Source organism: Scyliorhinus torazame, chromosome 5 (assembly GCF_047496885.1).
Source record: "Scyliorhinus torazame isolate Kashiwa2021f chromosome 5, sScyTor2.1, whole genome shotgun sequence".
NCBI lineage: Eukaryota > Metazoa > Chordata > Chondrichthyes > Carcharhiniformes > Scyliorhinidae > Scyliorhinus > Scyliorhinus torazame.
This window is the reverse complement of record NC_092711.1, coordinates 142,395,767-142,414,909: the sequence shown is the minus strand read 5'-3', so window position 1 is coordinate 142,414,909 and position 19,143 is coordinate 142,395,767. Positions and strand designations below refer to the sequence as shown.

Genomic DNA, 19,143 nt, shown 5'->3' with positions numbered 1-19,143 from the left:
TTTAATGACCAAAGTTAGAGAGAGAGAGAGCTGTTAAGGTAAACCTGCTCATTCTTTCTCAAGCTCGCAAAGACATGGAGAAAACGTTCAATATTTATACAAAAGCTGTATCATTTTACAAAAACAGACCTTGTTCAAAAATGTCAATACAGTCATAACTTCTGATCAACCATGTTGTCATAGAAAGACCCTGACTCGGCTTATTTGCAGTATTTTGTCTTTAGAGGATTTAAGACGTGGTCCTATTTTGTTTTTCACCTCTGCCCTCATGATGCCTTGACGCAGATGGACCTAGGTCATGAGGAGGTTGTGTTATTGGGACATTCCTGGATCGTGGCTTTGTTATCAGGTTTTACTAAGGTCAGGCACTATTTTCCCTCTTCTGGCCTTGTATGATACGATTATGTGGATTCTTAGCTTTGTCTAGTTTGTCAGGGTCTGAACTTGGCACTTAGCTGACACAGCTGTCTTACACTTCGTTATAGGCCGTAAAATTCTCAGCCATTGTCATCCAGGGTACCTGGGAATTATGCGTCCATGAGCTATTTGATGTTTTATTCCACACCCTGGACCAATCAAGAACAAACATACCCTTGTTGGAGGGTTTGGTATCGGTCCCTGCCATTCGGTTGTAAGATTACACCTACTCTGCCCCATTGATGGTCCTTCTCCTGATTTACTAAAACATCGGGATCCTTGCGCAGTGCTCGATGGGATGGTAAGGGCAGGGGGATTCGAAACATGGGGATATCCAGGTTGATACCAGGCTAAAAATCTAGTCATCCCATAGCCAGCCAATCTCCAAATTTTCATATCTCCACCGAACCCCTGTGTTCGGTTTTGACGCAGTACCCACTCAACTGTTTCTGCTAAGTGGAATGGGAGTGATTGGAGAGGTAGCCCCTCCTTGGAATGGATGGGGATACGGGTACTAACCCAACAGTTACTTACATTCAATCTGTCAGCATAAATATATGACATATATAGAAAGCTATTAGCACGCAGCTCTTGGTCAGTTTGTTCGCCTACTGTCGAATGGCCATTAAGACCAATTAGTCCAAATAGTCCAAATGTGATAATGAAGATCCTCATTCTGCAACCTCGTTGGGGCTGAAACCAATCTTCTTACAATCCGATAGGTGTACCCAACTCGAACGTCCTTCGAGTTTAACGGCAGTCGGTGTAGTCAGCAATACTTGAAAAGGGCCGCTCCAGCGTTGCCCTAACTTCTCTCTGTCCCAATTCTTTATCAGCACGTAGTCTCCTGGTTTGACTACTGGATATCGAGGGATCTTTGTTCCGGCTGCTGCTGGGAGATGGGCCTGTTTTACCTGCGAGTGGAGAAACTTTAAAGAAAATGTTAATTGCTTCAAATAACTCAGCATTTTATCTCCCATAACGTGGAGGTCTACTCCCTCTAGGGGTTCTTCATGGGCATCCCAGGGAGTCCTCATTGGCCGACCGTAGACTATCTCTGCAGCTGACAGTCCGGACCGCCAATGTGGAGTAACCCTCATGTGAAACAGTGCCAAAGGCAATATCTTTAACCAATTTAATCCAGTTTCTTCGGTCAATTTAGATAATTTTTCTTTTAAGGTCCCATTTGCTCTCTCTACAATTCCTGCTGCCTGTGGATGATACGCGCAGTGCAGTTGTTGTTTAATTTTGAGTGCTTCGCATAATTCATAATTGATTCGAGCCACAAAATGTGTTCCATTGTCTGAGCTCAGCATTCTGGGAATCCCAAATCGGGGAATAATTTCTGTCAATAGTAATTTTACCACCGTATGTGCAGTACAGTTGGTGGTGGGGAAGGCTTCAATCCATTTACTAAATACATCAATGATCACTAAACAATATTTATAGCATTGTACTTTAGGTAATTCAATAAAATCCAGCTGTATGCAGGCAAAAGGACCATCTGGCAAGGGGGTTGTTCCGGGAGGGCATTTAATGCCTTTACCCTTATTATTTTTCATGCAAATAAGACATCGATCCAGACGCATTTGTGCTGCTGTATTCAGATCTGGGTGCCACCAAGCTTTCAGGAGTAGCTGTACCATTCCCTCCTTGCCAAGATGGGTACAAGAATGCAAATAATCAATAAGTATCGGCAATAACGAATCTGGAACACAAACTTGACCTACTGGGGTAAGCCAGAGGTTTTGTGTCAACGAGTGCGAACACCCCATTGACTTCCATAGTGTGCGCTCAGAATCAGAGGCGTCCCTCTGTAACCTTTGAATTTCAGCTAACTCTGGCATGCCCTTTGTTGCTAGAATAGGTAGCTGATTTAAAGCCTGTGTACCACCTGCGGGAACAATCATAGAGGCTGATGCAGGCGCTGCCTTAGCGGCTGAATCCGCACGGGCATTTCCTAATTGCACAGGAGTGTCCCCGGAAGTGTGCGCAGCACATTTAATGATAGCCAATTGACGAGGAAGTTGAATAGCAACGAGGAGATTTTTAACCCAAAGAGCATTTAGAATGGGAGAGCCTGCGGAGGTAAGGAACCCACGTTGCTGCCAGAGGCGGCCAAAATCGTGGGTGACACCAAAAGCGTACCTAGAGTCTGTGTACACATTCGCACTTTGGTCTTTGGCCAGAACACAGGCTCTAGTAAGGGCGAATAGCTCAGCTTTCTGCGCCGAGACTGGAATCTGGAAAGCAGCTGCTTCCAGAATGTCAGTGTCTGTAACAATGGCATACCCCGATTGCGGGACACCCATTTGGGAAATAGAAGAACTGCCATCAACATAAAAAGTGAGATCAGGCTTATCAAGAGGGTGGTCAGTTAAATCGGGTACGAGGTGCGGTAAGGAAATGATTCCTAAGCAAACAATCATGTGGTGGATCAACAAGTACGTCAGGGGGATGTTCGAGGAATGCTGCGGGATTTAAAGTGGAACAGTAATGGAAAGACAGATATGGGTTCTGTAATAGTGAGACCTCATATCGGCTCAAGTGGGCCTGTGTCAGATGCTGGGTCTGCTGAGATGTAAGGAGAGCCACAACAGAGTGTGAGGTATACACATGCACGGGCTGATGAAGGGTCAAATTAGAGGCTGTCTGAGCTAACACATGTACAGCAGTGAGAATTTGAGTGCAGGGGGGCAAACCTCAAGCTACCGGATCCAATTTAGTAGAATAATAGGCAACCATGGTCACCATGTTCCTGTGTCAAGACACCCGTGGCACATAGGTCCAGGACATTAACATACAACTGGAAGGGCCTGTCATAAAGAGGTCTTCCTAGAGCCGGGGCGGAAGCCAGCGCGTTCTTGAGAGTAACAAAAGATTGCTGTGCTAAATCGGGTAGTTCAAACTTAAGGGGTGAATTCTGGGAGGAATAAGGAGTAAGCTCCTTGGTATGAGCAGTAACATTCGGAATCCATTGTTTGCAAAAGTTCACTAAACCTAAAAAGGCTCTCATCTGCTTTGGTGAGGTAGGAAGTGTGGTTTGCAAAATGGGAGTAATACGATCCTGCGTAAGGGAACGTTCAGTAGCGCTTATCAGAGCACCCAGAAATTTAACCTGCCTCTGTCCTTTGTGTACTTTATTAGGCGGTATTACATATCCCCAGGAATGGAGACGGGTGAGCAGATAAATGGAGTCGCTCTCGTTAGAAGCAAAGTCAGGGCTAGCAAGGAGTAAGTCATCGACATACTGTATAATAGTAGATCCCCCCGGGGGTGTCAAAGTAGCTAATTGGGAGTGCAGTGCCTGTGAGAAGAGTGTCGGTGAATGAATGAAACCCTGTGGTAGCCTAGTCCAAGTTTACTGGTACCCTTTGAATGTGAAGGCAAACAAATACTGGGATTCAGCCGCAAGGGGTATCGCAAAAAATGCGTGTTGTAATTCCACAAGGGTAAAGACAGCTGCCTCAGGCGGGATATTACTGAGGGTTGTAGCCGGGTTAGGGACCAGGAGATGCAAGGGTTCAACGATCTGATTGATACGGCGGAGGTCCTGGACCAAACGCCATTCAGACGGCCGCCCAACCTTAGGAACGGGAAGAATAGGGGTGTTACAGGGCGATTGGCACGGAACCAAAATTCCCTGTTGAAGGAAGGACTGTATCATGCTGGAGATTCCCTCCTCAGCGTCAGGGCGAATAGGGTACTGAGAAGTGGAGGGCAGGGGCACACCGGACTTAACCTTAATGAGAACTGGAGGCACATTGGTAAGACCAACTTCGTGTTTGGACGCAGCCCATAAGTCTGCAGGAATCTCTGGAGACGAGGAACGGTTGGTCCGATGGTGGTTCAATGTACCATCAACACAAAAGGGCTGTGAAAAATACTGTAACGTGCCTTCAGGGAAGGTCTATCGTCCAGTATAAAAAGGATCACATTTTCCTTGGAGGGTAGCAACCAGAAAGCCCAGTGACCTGGCACTGTAGCCTGCATTGACAGTGAGGGTAACGTGAGGTGCCACTAGTCCAGACTGATTCCAGAATACGAGGGGCACTTCAACAAGAAATGCAGAGCCCTCTTTTCCGTCAGCATGATTAATGAAAGTAACCGCCACCGTGGACCCGAGGGAGTCCTGGTATACGGTCTCCAAATCGGGCGAGCACCCCGTGTGGTCATAGCAAAGGGTCACGTGTGGATGAGGAACATGCAAGGGAGGCGAAAAATTGGAGGGATCAAAATCAACGGACCACCATTCGGGAGTGAAAAAAAGGGGTAAATTTCGAGGCTGGACTTGTGGAGCCGTGGAGATCGTGACGCCGTCATCAAGGCAAACAAACTCAACTTGTAAGGGACATAACAGATCACGGCCAGCAAGATTAACACCGAGGGTACGCGTGACAGTGAAGGGAATACAACATTGACGGTCATTAAATTGAACCAGAAGGGGTTTCGTGAGTTGGTATATAGACCCCTCACCCATAAAACCAGAAAGTTCCACATAATCGTCTGAGAGGGGAAAACAATATTGTTTAACTAACGTCAAATTCAACGTAGAAGCAGTTGCCCCTGTATCAATGAGGAAGGGGACGGGAATACCCTCAATGTGAATTGTAGCTGTGGGTTCCTCAGAGTGGTCGCCAGAGAGAACCGGGAAATTGGAGCGGGCCAGTCAATAGGGGTGGGAGTCAGTGAAGGGAGCATACCGACGTGGAGGGGGTGCCCTGTCTCTGCGTGGAGCAGGGCAATCCCTAGCGTAGTGACCCGTCCATCTGCAATTAAAGCAATTGACACTGTCTCGGGTTGGAGGACAAGGCCGGGGAGGGCCATGGTGACGTTCATATGGTGGGGGGTTCTTGCGAGGGGGTCGCTGGACAAACTCCGACTTTATTTTGGGTGTAGGAGGGTCCCTTCTGAAAGCTTCTCTGTCACGGCCATTGCTCCAGTAATAAGAGATAGCACGTCGCATGTGGGATTTGGAGCTATCGGACCAATCCATATTATTAGTTTTAATACTGGTCGCTATGCGGTCAGGCACGACCTGCATAAGCAGCGCATTGAACTGGGGAGATTTCAAGCCCGCATTAAAAGTCTCATCACCAGAATAAAGAGTGTAAATTCCACAAAAGCGGTCAAAAAATTCAGGACCCTCCTCCTTAGGAGTGGGTGTACAATCAAGAATTTTGGAGATATCTACAGGTTTACGGAGAGCACGCTTAAGTGCTGGGAACATTAAAGTGAGTTGCGCCTCATCTGATGGATTGTTGGTCTTAAACGCATCCCATGTGGTCCCATGATCCCCTAATTCCCGTTTCCATTTCTCACCTAAATCTGGGGGAAGGGACGAAAATATAAGGGAATACTGATCCCTAGGGGTAGCACCATACACGGTCGCAGTTCTCCTCAGATATTCAGTAAAGCCCTCTGGGTCCGTCTTATGTGACGGACAGTGAGCCATGATCAAACAGAGTTCCTGAGGTTTAAAAGTCTACCATGTCTCAATAAATTGGTCGTCATCATCAGTCGCTCGAGGGTTAACGAGATGTCGGATTGGAAAATTTGCAAGGGGAGGCGGTGGTGGAAAAGGCTCCTCTACCGGTGCTGTGCGGATAGTTAATTCTTGGAACGCCTGACTAACAGAGGTGACGGGCTGATCGAGGAAGGGGGTTGGTGCTTTTGAGCGAGTGCGTGTTGCTACGGGAGAAATAGCAGCAGGGAGATTATCGGCAGCAAGGTTGTTACAAGGGGGAGGGTGAGAACGGGGCTGCCGCACCGTGGAGGTGGGAAGAGGCGGATATAGGGGCATCGTGGGGTTTAATTCCTCCTCCTCTGTATCAACCGAATAGGGAAACAACGGCATGCCAGAGGTAGTGGGAGGATCCTCCTGCTTATCACCCGATGCAGTATTATCCACCCCTTGTTTCTTAGGATCTTTCCTGTCCCATAGTCCACATTCGAATTTCAACGTTTCCCAGTCTTTGGTTTCTCCGTCTATATAATCAGCAATCCCTCTCCTACGGGCATTGTCCCTCCAACTCATTAACAAGGACAGTTTGTGTCATCTGTCTGATTCTTTTTGCCATTTGGTGATTAATTTCTTCCATTTGGCTCCGGCATTCCGAGACCAAATGGCTGTCTCTGCAGCGGTGCAGTTTTCTAAATTCCAGGTACCACCTAGTGGCCAAACTTCAGTTCCGAATTTCTTATTTAAAGCTGAAGACAAGAGACGTAAATTGTGCTCCTGATCAGGGAACGTAGTGCACATAAAAAGCAAGGGAGAATTGTCCTCCGTTTTGTCCAGGCTCTGGCCCATGACTTTTAAGGAGTGGAAAAAAAATTAAAAGAGAAAAAAAATGGGGAAAAACTGCCTTGCAAATTTAAAAGTCAAAAATCAAAATCTGGTCCCTGACCCTAGCCAAGCCTCTGTATCCCTGTCCTGGGGGGGAAAAACAAGAGCACGGGGTCCCTGACCTTAGGCTACGAACGACAACCGGGTCCCAGACCCTAAGAACTTTACTCACAGTCAAATTTAGATTCGAACACCGTCACCTGTCAGCGTTCTCCGTCAGGGACGAGGGGTCACAGCACCGATCCGAGAGAGAGAGAGAGAGACCAAGGTTAAAGCTTACCTTGTTGCGCCGTCCGTCTCCGCTCTCCGGGTCGCTGCTCGATCACTTGTTAGGTCCCCCACGGAAGTCACGCAGGGTATTGGTGAGGGCTCGCAGCGCCAATGTTGAATTGGAAATCTTTCCTACTTCGAGACTGTGGAGAAAACAACTTTACAACTCTGTTTTCTTAAAAATAACTTAGTCTTTATTGACCAAAGTCTGCATGCAGTATGGCTACAGTTTGAAGTGAGAGAGCAGTTAAGGCAAAACTGCTGATTCTTCCTCAAGCTCTCAAAGACATGGAGAAAACGTTCAATATTTATACAAAAGCAGTATCATTTTACAAAAACAGACCTTGTTCAAAAATGTAATCAGTAGTAAGGAATCAATACAGTCATAACTTCTGAACAAACATGTTGTCATGGAAAGACCCTGACTTGGCTTATTCGCAGTATTTTGTCTTTAGAGGGTTTAAGACGTGGTCCTATTTTGCTTTCACCTCTGCACTCATGATGCCTTGACGCAGATGGTCCTCGGTCATGAGGAGGTTGTGTTATTAGGACATTCCTAGATCGTGACTTTGTTATCAGGTTTTACTAAGGTCAGGCACTATTTTCTCTCTTCTGGCCTTGTATGATACGATTATGTGGATTCTTAGCTTTGTCTAGTTTGTCAGGGTCTGATCTTGGTAATAGCTGACACAGCTTTCTTATACATGGTTACATAAGTTGGCTATTTTTCCCATCATGCTATTGCTGAGTTTGTACACTTTCACACTACTGCTCAGACATTAGCATGTGTGAGCTCTTGTTTCCACTGAATAAAATCTAACCGCTGTCACCAATAAGGGTTATCACTGTGAATCATTCCCGAATTTGGGAAAGGTGGATAAAGGCTGTATTGACTCCCGGAAGCCCATTGTCTAACATCGCTGTGTCAAAAATATAATCTCATCTGTCCCTCAGGCTCCTTTACCAATTACCTTGGAGGGACTCACTTTCTGTTAAAAGAGTCTGTCAGGGACGGCATGGTAATGCAGTGGTTAGCACTGCTGCCTCATGGCGCTGAGGACCCGGATTCGATCTCAGCCCCAGGTCACTGTCTGTGTGGAGTTTGCACATTCTCCCCGTGTCTGCATGGGTCTCACCCCCACAACCCAAAGATGTGCAGGGTAGGTGGATTGGCTCTGCTAAATTGCCCCTTAATTGGATAAAACATAATTCGGTACTCTAAATTTATTTTTAAAAAGAGCCTGTCAACCCCTCTCACCCACTTTCCCGAAAGTGCATCAATCTAATCATGAAAAGTCTCAAAAATCAACATTTTTATAACAAATGTTAATTAATGAAACAAACAAGGTGAGAAAGACAAAATGACTTGAGGATCAAAGACAACCAGAGTAAAGGATGTTCACAATGTTCAGGATCCAAATTGTTTCTCTTTGGTTCCTCTGTACCATGACTCCCTGCTTTGGACATGAGAACTGAACCCTGTGGGTCACGATACCAAAGCCCCCCCCCCCCCCCACTCCCACCCCCGCCACACACACACACACACATTGTCCCATACCTTGTGCCCTGATTGGTAGAGCCCTATTTCCAGTCCATCCTCCAGCACCTTCCTGTCTCTCTACTGGTGAGGTGCCCATGGTAATGTGATAGGAGGATGTATTCGATCTATAATCAATAGGGAGTGTGTGGGGAACAGTGATTTATAGTTTGAGAGGGAAAAGTATGTTCTCTGATGACTGGAATTGTCAGTTCTGGATTTCTACCCTTTACTTACAGCGATGTCCTTTGTAATCACCTTTACCAGGCGATGAGCAGAGAGGTTTTGCAGACAGGAAACACAAACCAAACATCCCTATTCTGAGCTGTGTCATAGAGGAATCATGGAATTTACAGTGCAGAAGGAGGCCATTTGGCCCATCGAGTCTACACCGGCTCTTGGAAAGAGCACCCTACTTAAGCCCTCCACCCTCCACCCTACTCCTGTAACCCCAGCTAATCTTTTTTGGACACTAAGGGCAATTTATCATGACCAATCCACCTAACCTGCACATCTTTGGACTGTGGGAGGAAACCGGAGTACCCGGTGGAAACCCACGCAGACACGGGGAGAAAGTGCAGACTCCTCACAGAGAGTGACCCAAGCCGGGAATTGAACCTGGGACCCTGGAGCTGAGAAGCAACTGTGCTAACCACTGTGCTACCATCCTTTTAGATTGGACACTATACTAGTCAGTAACAAAAATAAGTAATGAAATTGAGTTCAGACTGCGATCTGCATGAACTGACACCACTTTGTTGACAGATTAACAGAGTAATCACTATACTTGAATCAATGTTATTCACTTTTGGAATTGAATGAATTAAGGGTCAGGTTAACTATATCACCCCCAGTATCAGATAGGTCTGTTTTTTACAGAACAGGGATAACCCAGTGTCCAATATTAGAGGACTCTGTGGCTGTTGGATGCCTGGTTTCACTGTACAGCTGACAAGCCCACAGTCTTACAGGTTAAAGTCCAACAGGTTTGTTTCAAATCACTAGCTTTCGGAGCACAGCTCCTTCCTCAGGTGAATGAATAGGTGGGTTCCAGAAACATATTCATAGAGAAAGTCAATGATACAAGACAATACTTTTGAATGCGAGTCTTTGCAGGTAATTAAGTATTTACAGGTCCAGACGGAGTGACTGGAGAGAGGGATAATCACAGGTTAAAGGGGTGCAAATTGTCTCAAGCCAGAATTTTGCAAGCCCAGGCCAGATGGTTGGGGGGGGGGGGGGGAGGGGGGGCTGAATGTAATGTGACATGAATCCAAGGCCGTACCCATGTGTGGAACTTGGCTATAAGTTTCTGCTTGGCGATTCTGCATTGTCGCGCGTCCTGAAGGCTGCCTTGGAGAGGCTACTCCTACTTAATAATAATAATAATAATCTTTATTTTTGTCACAAGTAGGCTTACATTAACACCGCAATGGGGCAGCACGGTGGCGCAGTGGTTAGCACTGTCGCCTCATGGCGCCGAGGTACCAGGTTCGATCCCGGATCTGGGTCACTGTCCATGCGGAGTTTGCACATTCTCCCTGTTTTTGCGTGGGTTTCGCCCCCACAACCCAAAGATGTGCAGCCTAGGTGGATTTGTCATGCTAAATTACCCCTGAATTGGAAAAAATGAATTGCGTACTTTAAATTTAAAAAAACACACGGCAATGAAGTTACTGTGAAACTCCCCGTGTCGCCACATTCTGGCGCCTGTTAGGGTACACAGAAGGAGAATTCAGAATGTTCAATTCACCTAACAGCACGTCTTTCAGGCATTCTAGAACGAGAGGTAATAGTCTTAGGATAAGATGGGCAGCATGGTAGCACAGTGGTGAGCACAGTTGCTTCACATCTCCAGGGTCCCAGGTTCGGTTCCGGCTTGGGTCACTGGCTGTGTTGAGTCTGTATGTTCTCCCCGTGTCTTTATAGGTATTGTACGGGTTCCCTGGTTTCCTCCCACAGTCCAAAGATGTGCAGGTTATATGGATTGGCCATGATAAAAGGTAGATTGGCCATGATAAATTGCCCTTAGTATCCAAAAAGGTTAGGTGGGTTTACTGGCTTACGGGGATGGGGTGGAGGCATGGGCTGGGGTGGGGTGCTCTTTCCAGGGGTTGGTGCAGACTCGATGGGCTGAATGCCCTCCGCCTGCACTGTAAATTCTATGATTCCACCGGGTGCTTCGGTTTCCTCCCACAAGCCCCGAAAGACGGGCTGTTAGATAATTTGGACATTCTGAATTCTCCCTGTGTGCCCGAACAGGAGCCAAAATGTGGAGCGCAGGGGCTTTTCAGAGTAACTTCATTGCAATGTTAATGTAAGCCTACTTGTGACAATGAAGATTATTTTAAAAAAGAGGTAGCAAATTCTAAAGAGTTGAGGAGAAGCTGCTTCTCCCAAAGGGCTGTGAATCTGTGGAATTCACTACCCCAGAGTGCAGTGGAGCTGGGACAGTGAGTACATTTAGTTAGACAGATTTTTAATCGGGTTGAAGGGTTATACTCGATGGGCCAAATGGCCTCATTCTGCTCCTTTATCTTATGAACTTATGAAAGGGGGAGACATTGATTTCCTCCCAGATGTTGCCTAGAGGAGGAAGTTTTAGTCTGAAACTTATTGTCCAAACTCCACATTGTGACATCCCAAACGAACTTGTCCTCTAAATCAACCAATAGGGATGAGTCCGCTCTGCGGTGACGTCACTTGCCAGCGCGCTGACGCGGGAGCCCCGCCCCATCCATTGTTCCCCATCCCCCACATATCCTCGGGACAAGGTTCCCAGGCAACCGGCTGACAGTTCCGGCCGTCGGTGGTCTCCCCATCCCCTGACCCGGGACTGCGCATGTCTAAGGGAAAGGGAATCTGCGCATGTGCAGGCGAGATCACTTCCACTGACCTTCCTGCTGAGGTGTTGACCAATAGGAAGATTGGAGGACCGGAAGGACTCTGCTCTTCCACCAATCAGAGCTCCCCCATTGCCTCAATGCGGAAGCTGGACATGGAGATTTCTGCAGAGCAAAGCTGTTGTTCCTCCAACTCTGAATGAGCTTGAGCTGCACACAGACTGAACCTTCCTTCTGTCTCCAACATCTGTGAGTAAAACACTTTATTTTCTCCCTCTTTCCATTTATTGTCTCATTCTGACCTTCAACTGGTGACTTGCAGCAACTAAAGGGAAAGAAAATTAACCCAGGGAGGGTGCAGACTCTGGAAAGGTTGGCCCAGGTCTCTCTCTGTCAGAAAGACATTGACAGCCTTTGCGACAGCCTTTGCACCCTCAGCTTGACACATTTATTTGTCTGGCTAAAATGATGGTCTCTTTCCTAATGTTCACATTTAAAGGGCTAGTTTCCCCAGGAGATGGCTGACATGAAAGGGAACAGTAAACAGGACAAATCAAACCCAACCAATTACTTCCCTGTTGGAATACTCTCCACCATCAGCAAAGTAATGAAAGGACTCATTAACAGCGCTATCAAGTGTTACTTACTCAGCAAAACTTGCTCATGGATGCTCAGTTTGGGTCCAACCAAGGTCACTCAGCGCCTGACCTCATTACAGCCTTGGTTCAAACATGGACAAAAGAGCTGAATGCCAGAGTTGAGGTGAGAGTGACTGCCCTTGGTATCAAGGCAGCATTTGACCGAGTATGGCATCAAGGATCCCCAGCTAAACTGCAGTCAATGGGAATCGGGGAAAACTCTCCGCTGGTTGGAGTCATACCTGGCACAAGGGAAGATGGTTGTGGTGATTTGAGGTGAATCATCTCAGCTCCAGGAGTTCCTCAGGGTGCACTCCTTGGCCCAACCATCTTTCACTGCTTCATCAATGACCTCCCTTTCACGATAAGGTGAGAAGTGGGGATGTTTGTGGATGACTGCACAATGTTCAGCACCATTCTTGTCTCCTCAGATAATGAAGCAGTCCATGTCCAAATGCATCATGACCTGGACAGTATCCAGATGTGGGCTGATAAGTGGAAGTTACATTTGTGCTACGCAAGTGTCAGGCAATGACCATCTCCTACGAAGGAGGATCTAACCACCGCCCCTTGACGTTTAGTGGCATTAGTATCGCTGAATCCTCCACAACCAACATCGTGAGGGTTACTATTGATCAGAAACTGAACTGGACTAGCCATATTAATATGGTGGTCACCAGGGCAGGCCAAAGACTACAGCGAGTAACGCACCTCCTGACCCCTAAAGCCTGTCCACCATACACAAGGCACAAGTCAGGCGTGTAATAGGATAATTACCACTTGCCTGGTTGAGTGCAGCTCCAACAACACTCAAGATGCTGCTCTACTCCAACCAGAACAAAGCAGCCTGCTTGACTGCAGTGCAATGCAGTAACTCACCAAGGTTCCTCAGACAGCACCTTCCAAACCCACGACCACTACTATCTAGAAGGACAAGAGCAGCAGATACCTGGGAACCCCACCACCTGGAGGTTCACCTCCAAGTCACTCACCAGACGGACGTGGAAATATATTGCCCTTCCTTCATTGTTGCTGCGACGACATCCTGGAACTCCTTCCCTGAAGCACAGGGGATGTACCTACAACTCAAGGACTGCAGCGGTTCAAGAAGGCAACTCATCACCACCTTCTGAAGGGCAACTAGGGATGGGCAATAACTGCTGGCTGAACTGCGACTCTCACATCCCGTATATGAATTTTTAACATTTCATATCAGACAGAGATCTATCTAGTGTTATATGGAATATATTAGATCTATTATTGATGGTTCTGTGATAAAATACATGTATTATTAGTTCTAGTTTTGTAATATAATACTGTACCTACATTATATATTTCCAGTCATACAGTCATTGCAGCACTGACAGAATCCATTTGGGAACTCGAGTCAATGCTGACTCTCTGTACAGTAATCCAGTCAGTCCCATTCCCCCTCGATATCCCTGTTCATCTGCAAGTTTATTTTCTTCATATTTTATTTTGTATTATTGATCATCTCGACTTCCACAACCCTTGTGGGCAGTGGGTTCCTGCTCATGACCACTCCATGACTAAATAAAATTCTTCCTCAGAATCACCCCATCTCTAATCAGTAAATATACTTAGATGGAGAGTCTCTACTCTTGTACGGGTTGTAGTGAGTTTAGATTTGTTGATCAGCATCAATCAGCACCTTCATAAGAATTGGGAGGGGAAGGAAGTGAATCCAGTCTGTACATTACACACATTTATCGTCCAGTAACAGAGTATATATCTGTCTGGCAGCCTCTGTGTCCAGGACAGGAAGCAATGAGCTTGGATCTGTCAATCAGCCTGATTCAGTGCCCTCAGGAGAATTGAGAGGGTGAATATTAGATACAGCAGAGTGAGAATGGAGGGAGAGTGTGTGGGATTGAGATTTAGAGCATTTCAGGGAAAGAGAGAGGAAAGAATGTTCGCTGGAAATTAGAATTGTCTGTTCTGAGTTTCTATCCTGTACTGACAATGATTACTTTTGTAAAATCTGTTTGCAGGAAGTTCGAACAAGAGGAATTTGAGGCCGATATCTCAAACTAAATATCACGTCAAGAACTGACTGAGTCACTCAATTATTGGGAACCGAATATCATCGACCTTTGAATCTCGAAGGAGAAATGTTTGTCTATTCTGTCTGCTTCAAGAGATGTTAAACATCCGTGTGTCTGGAAAAGCACTGAGACACACACACACACGTGAGACTGTTACAGAGCACTGACTGTGGAAAGAGCTTTAATCACTGACACAGCCTGAAAAAATACTACACCTTCACAGCAGGGAGAGACTGTATACGTGTTCAGTGTGTGGACGAGGCTTCAACTGATCGTCCAACGCGGTGAGACGCAAGATCACCCAGACCATGGAGAAACCATGGAAATGTGAGGACTGTGGGAAGGGATTCAAAGGCGTGTACGGGCTGGAAAGGCATCAACGCAGTCACACTGGAGAGAGGCCGTTCACCTGCTATCAGTGTGGGAAGGGATTCATAGCCCCGCACGAGCTGGAAAGGCATCAACGCAGTCACACTGGAGAGAGGCCTTTCCCCTGCTCTCAGTGTGAAAAGGGATTCACTGACATTGGCAACTTGCGGAGACACGAACGGGTTCACACTGGGGAGAGGCCTTTCACCTGCTCTGACTGTGGGAAGGAATTCACTCAGTTATCCAGCCTGCAGAGACACCAGCAAGTTCACACCGGGGAGAGGCCTTTCACCTGCTCTCAGTGTGAAAAGGGATTCACTCGTTTAGCCCACCTGCAGAGACATCAGCGAGTTCACACCGGGGAGAGGCCATTCACCTGCACTATGTGTGATAAGGGATTCACTCAGTTATCAAACCTGCAGGCACACCAGCGAGTTCACACCGGGGAGAAGCCGTTCATCTGCTCTGTGTGTGATAAGGGATTCACTCAATTATCCAACCTGCTGAGCCACTATGTTACTCACACCAAGAGCAGGCCCTTTAAATGCTCTGACTGCAGGAGGGGTTTCAAAAGCTCCCAGCTACTGATGTCCCACCAGCGCATTCACACTGCACAAAGAGCTTTAGAACCTCATCCAACCTGATGAAACATGAGCAAGCTCACACCAGGGAGAGCCCGTTCACCTCTCAGACTGGGAAAAGATTCACTCGGTCATCACTTGCTGAAACACAATGTCACTCACACCAATGAGAGACCCTTTAAATGCTCCGACTATGGGAGTGGGTTTAAAAGCTCTCAGGTACTGATGGAACACCAGTGCATTCACACTGAGGAGAGACCGTTCAGCTGCTCTCCCTGCACAAAGAGATTTCAAACATCATCCACATTGCGGAGATACCAGCAAGTTCACACTTGATTCACCTGCTCTGATTGTGGTAGGAGATTGTGTGAATCATCTGCCCTGTTGACACACCAGCGAGTCCACACTGGAAAGAGGCCATTCACCTGCTGTAACTGTGGGCAGGGAGTCATCCAACATGCTGAGACATCAAAGGGTTCACAAGCGATGACGGTTAGATTCTGCTGTTATTCCTGCTGTTAATCACATCCAGGCCTGAACCTGGAGTGGGTGCAGGGATTTGTCTTCTCAACTCCTCCTGCTGCTAGGACGTGGCGACCCTGGCAAACTACTGCTCCCCGGCCTGGAATACCCGACTGTGAAGTGCCGTCCATACTACCTTCTATGGAGTTCACTTCTGCCATCATCACGGTGGTCTACATCCCACCCCAGGCGGAAGTGAAGAAGGCGCTTGATGAATTGTAACCACTATAAATAAAAATGAAACAGAATACCCGGAGGCTTTGTTCATCGTGGCCGGGCACAACCAGGCTAACCTCAAGAGTGTACTGCCCAAATTCCACCAACTCATCTCCTGTCCCGACAGGGGCTCCCAACATCCTTGACCACTGCTACACAAACATCAAGGGCGCCTGATGATCCATCCCTTGACCGCACTTCGGAAAATCGGACCACAAGACGGTGCTCCTTCTCCCGGCATACAAGCAGAAACTTGAGCGGGCGAATCCGTTTAAGAAGGTCGTGCAGTGCTGGTCTGAGGTAACAGAAGAGCTCCTACTCGACCGCTTGGAGTCAGTGACTGGTCCATATTCAAGAACACAGCAGCTAACCTAAACGAGTATGCCAGCACCATCACAGACTTCATCAGTAAGTGTGTAGAAGATTGTGTGTCAAAGAAGGTAGTACGTACGTTACCCAACCAGAAACAGTGGTTTAATCGGCAGATTCACTCCCTGCTGAAGACCGGGTGTGAGGAGTTCAAGAGAAGCGATCCTGACCTATGCAAAAAAATCTAGGTACGACCTCTGCAAAGCCAACAGGGATGCCAAGAGACAATACCAGACTTTACATCTTCCTGACAACACACATTCCCACCCAGTTTTGTGTCATCTACGAACTTGGAAATATTACATTTAGTCCCCACATCCAAATCATTGTATAAACTATGAACAGCTGGGGCTCAAGTACTGATCTTTGCAGTAACCCACTCGTCCCAACTGCTAAGGTGAGAATGACCCATTTATTCCTCCCCTCTGATTTCTGCTTGTTAGCCAATTCTCAATCCATGCCAGTATATTACCTCCCATCCCATGTGTTTTCATTTTGCTGACTAACCTCCTGTGGGGTGTTTATCATAAACCTTCTGAAAATCCAAGTGTGCCACATCCACGGACTCCCCTTTATCAATTCTATTAATAACATCCTCAAAAACTCCCAAAAGTTTGTCAAACATGATTACCTATTCCTAAATCCATGTTAAGAAGTCTTACAACACCAGGTTAAAGTCCAACAGGTTTCATAGTTTCATAGAATTTACAGTGCAGAAGTGGCATCTCCATATCATAAATCCAGGTTAATTATTATTATCCAGGTGTCCATTTATCTCATGCTTTATAATAGATTCTGGTATTTTCCCAATACTGATGTCAGGCTAACAGGTCTGTAGTTCACCATTTTTTCTCTCCCTCCCTTCCTGAACAATAGGGTGACATTTGCTACCTTAAATCTGCAGGAACCATTCCAGAATCAATAGAATTGTGGAAGATGATCATCAATGTATCTGTGATCTCGATAGCAACCTCTTTCAACACTCTGAGATGTAGAATATCAGGTCTCCCGGACTTATCAATATTCAATCCCATTACTTTCTCCAATGCAGCCTCTGAGTGATCCTTTATTCCTCATTCTCCCTCGTTCCTTGGATCTCTAATTTTGGGAGATTTCTTTGGCTAAATTTTCCATTCCTGAGACTAAGTGTTGATGCTAGGACAGGATTCGCGAGTTCTACGATAGCAAAACTGATGCCGCACCTGGTCCAATTCAACGACTGTTGAGGGGCCAGGACCGGCACCACATGGAACTCAATCCATTCCAATGAGAAACGGTGCCGGATTTGCCGGATTCACGATTGACACTCAGGAGGCTGACAAGCTGCATAAACACACTTCACTCCCCACACACCATCCCAGCCAACAAGATGGCAGTGAGGAGAGTGGCACCCCGCTTTACGGACACCGAGCTTGAGACCCTGCTGGACGCCGTGGAGGAGAGGCGGGCAACCCTGTACCGCGGCCCGGGAAGGAAGCTGCCAGCTGCCACCATTCATCATGCCTGGGCACAGGTGGCAGAGGCAGTAACCTCCGTGAGCAACACCGTCCAGACAGGCCAACAGTGCTGTAAAAAACTGTACAACCTCCTTGGGGTGTGTAGGCAGCACTGTGCCTCTGGCACCAAACCCATCCCATGCTGTTCCTTAGCTCCACCCAAACAGATTTCACATTTTGTATTCCTGATCTGAGATCCTCCCTTATTAATGTACTGATGCCGTCCCTTATTATCAGTGCAACACCACCCCCTTTTCCTTTTTGCCTGCATCAACAGCAAACTCAACAATCATTACCTTCAGACCCATCATCCAAGTCATTGATATAAATTGTAAAAGATTGACTCCCCAGCACTGATCCCTGTGACACACCACTCGTTACATCTTGCCAACCAAATAATGACCTATTTATGCTAGTCTCGGTTTTCTGGTAGTTCGCCAATCTTTCACTGTGAAAGACAGTTCTGGAGTTAAAGGCTGCCAGATTGGGAAAAGAAAAGAACGGAACCCTCAGGAATCACTTTGGACTGATACTTTTATGGTGTAGGTTTCCTACAAAAATAATATTTAGTTAATGTTGCTTCTAGTTTGTTTGTTCCAGTAAAAGTTATAAAACCTTAAGTCATGTCATGTGATCCTTTAATTTGTTGACTGGGGATTTGATTTTTGTTTTGAAGTTACTGATCTTTACAGAGATTCTAATCTACAAGTTCTGTCTACCTATTTAAGCCTCTGGCACCTTTCTGTCTCGTTATTGATCGTGTCAATGACAGCGAGGCAACTGAGCTGAGGGCTGAATTTAGCTGAGAAGAACGGGGCCTGTGCCCCAGTTGGGAATCTGCTATGGGTGTCACACTAATAGACAGGAAGCTGCTGGAGGACTGACTGGGAAATCAGGTGATGGGGATGATTAGGGCTGATGGTGTCTCGAACCCAGGGTTTTGTGCTCCTGTGTTCAAAGTAGGGAGTCAGAGGAACAAGCTACAGAGGAACCGAAGAGAAACATTTGGGTCCCGAATATTGTGAACATCCTTTCATGGTTACTCTTTACTCTGGTTGTCTTTGATCCGCAAGTAATGTTCCGATATTATTTACAACCATGTTCTATTTCATGAATAAACTTGTTTCATTGAAAATATTTGATTTTTGGTGGTATTTTTCTGCTTAAATTCATTCACTTTGGGGAAAGTGGGTGAAAGAGGTTGACAGGCTCTTTAACTGAAAGTGAGTCTCTCTTAAGCTAATTGTAAAGGAGCCAGAGGGGGAGAGGAGATTTTAGTTTTTGACACAATGTTTGAAAATATGGTTCAGAGAGTCAATTGGGATTGACTAATTTATGGAGTCTTTTTCAGGAAATAATGTCAATATAGGGGAACCTGTTTATCTAGGTTTCCAGAAGGTATTCCCCAGGGTGCCACATCAAAGGTTATTGCACATAATAAGAGCTCAGGATGGTGGGGTGGGCGGGAGGAGC

The 19,143-nt window shown here is 46.6% G+C and overlaps 1 long non-coding RNA gene across 1 annotated transcript; it reads left to right on the top strand.

The window, feature by feature from the left end:
* Positions 1-11,560: 11,560 nt before the first annotated feature.
* On the top strand, positions 11,561-18,805 carry LOC140419903 (uncharacterized). The gene is made up of 2 exons (XR_011946077.1): positions 11,561-11,662; positions 14,064-18,805. It is a non-coding gene; the product is annotated as an uncharacterized lncRNA (long non-coding RNA).
* Positions 18,806-19,143: the final 338 nt, after the last annotated feature.